Source organism: Apodemus sylvaticus, chromosome X (assembly GCF_947179515.1).
Source record: "Apodemus sylvaticus chromosome X, mApoSyl1.1, whole genome shotgun sequence".
NCBI lineage: Eukaryota > Metazoa > Chordata > Mammalia > Rodentia > Muridae > Apodemus > Apodemus sylvaticus.
In genome coordinates this window covers 71,426,303-71,428,572 of record NC_067495.1, presented here as the reverse complement: position 1 = coordinate 71,428,572, position 2,270 = coordinate 71,426,303, and positions in this window count along the sequence as shown.

The window sequence follows — 2,270 nt, the reverse complement described above, 5'->3', positions numbered from 1 at the left end:
ATAAAAGTCATTCACAGCATAAATTCATTGAAATTAAGAGAGTATTGTAAATGCTCAGTTATTAATGAAAATGTATGTTTTAAATGTCTTGAGTGAGATGCTAGGGTATATAGGCAGAGAAAAGGTGAGGAAGATAAAAATTAGAGCCTGCAAAGTACATTTACCTATGTACTTAATCATTTAACAGGTCGCCTATTTTATCTCATTTCTGTGTAACTCATGGGCAGGGAAAATAAACCTGTTGGTAAATAATATTTTACTTTGTCTATTATAATGATGATGGTGATGGTGTTAGTGCTGATTTTTTAATTATTATTGGTGTTGAGCTAGGTAAGTGTGAAATTATAAATCCCATCTCCAACTTATAAATTATCTTTGGTTTTCATGTATATAGAAAGAACATAAATATTTCATAAAGACTTATTTTTATATATTTAAAAGTGGACTATGTTTAAATCTATGAATTAATAAATAAATGAATTGATTCATGAAGAAGGAATGAAAGTTGAATTTTTATGTGTCTGTATAGTTTTTCAAAACTTTGGAGGTGATTAATAAGTCAACAATTTAAAATCAATTAAATACCTAGTGTTAAGACTAAAACAACAATGTGATTTTTATTACTTCCTTATTTTGCAAAACATATATTAATCAGAATCACCAAGAGTTTGTTATCAATTTCAAATTTCGGTCCTTATCTTGCACATTCTGATTTAGATACGGTGAAAAGTTCAGGAATATTCATTTTAACAAGTATCTCTAATGATTCTGATTACACAGTCAAAACTCTGTGCCTTGAAACATAATATTGTAGGTTGATCAGGGGTAAAACAAACACCTCAGGACAAACTGCAAGAGGAATCAAACATTTATATTTAAAACCAGTGAAATCCAATAAATAGAACTAAGAAAAATGGTCAGATATGTTTTTAGAAAAATTCAGAGACTACAGTCTTACAAATCCAGTCTAAAACAGTTTTAAATAGTACTGATAAACTTCATTGAAAAATAAAGAGGCCTACTGAAGTTGAACTGTTTGTAGAACGGTTGTTGCAGGAACTTGATTTCTATGCAATGAGCAGTCTAGACTGCAATAGCAGTCTAGAAATCTTAGCTTAAATTTAAAGGAAACCAAAGAAATACAAGAAGCAGAACCAAGGATTATTTTAGTCTGGAGAAAGGCAGAAAATAAGTGTATCTACATAGGGGAATTCAAAGAACAGATAAATTATAAGAGAAAGAAAAGCAAAGAATTAAAAACAGAAAGAAAGAAAAAAGAAAAAAGAAAGAAGGAAGGAAAAAGAAACAAAGAAAGAAAGAAAAAGAAGGAAGGAAAGAAAGAAGGAAGGAAGGAAGGAAGGAAGGAAGGAAGGAAGGAAGGAAGGAAAGAAAGAAAGAAAGAAAGAAAGAAAGAAAGAAAGAAAGAAAGAAAGAAAGAAAGAAAGAAAGAAAGAAAGAAAGAAAGAAAGAAAGAAAGGAAAGAAAAGAAAGAAAAGAAAGAAAGAAAAGAAAAGAAAAGAAAAGAAAGAAGGAAGGAAGGAAGGAAGAAAGAAAAGAAAAGAAAAGAAAAGAAAAGAAAAAGAAAAGAAGAGAAAAAAGAAAACAAGGACTGGCAAACATGAGAGTTTTAAAGAATTATATTTAGAAATGAGAAAAAGTATCCTCCTCAGTAACAGAAAGATGAAGTAAATGTGCCTATGTATAGTTTTGTAATTTTGTAGTTGAAGAAATTTGCTTTTAAAATTATGCCTATACTACAGTCAAATAAATTTAAAATTGTTTCAATTTCTGATGAAAATAACATATAATCTTAATTTCCAATTAATTTTATTTTATTTTAAATCTGTATATTTGATATGCCAACCTTATGTGCATTGACATAATTTTCTTACCATTTCCTCTTTTAAAAATAGTACAATTTTAAGTGTGTCTCTTTTAAGTAGTGTTTGTCCAACCAAGTATAAGATTCTTTGTTTAATTAGACCATTTCATCTATTTACATTTAAGGTCATATTTGGTATATCTGGGATTCAATTTGACACAATAACAATTGTTTTCAAGTTTTCTTGTCTTGCACTGCTATTATTTATATATCAATTCTGTTTCTTTTAGTGATTATTGCAAGCATCCCTTGGCTTCAAAAAAGACTTGTCCATTTCTTGGAAAATTCAAACCTAATACATCACATAAACTCCATTCATACACCTCCCCTCCTTTTTTAGCTGCTATTGCAATGAATGTGATTTGTACAACTTTTAAGACCCATATAA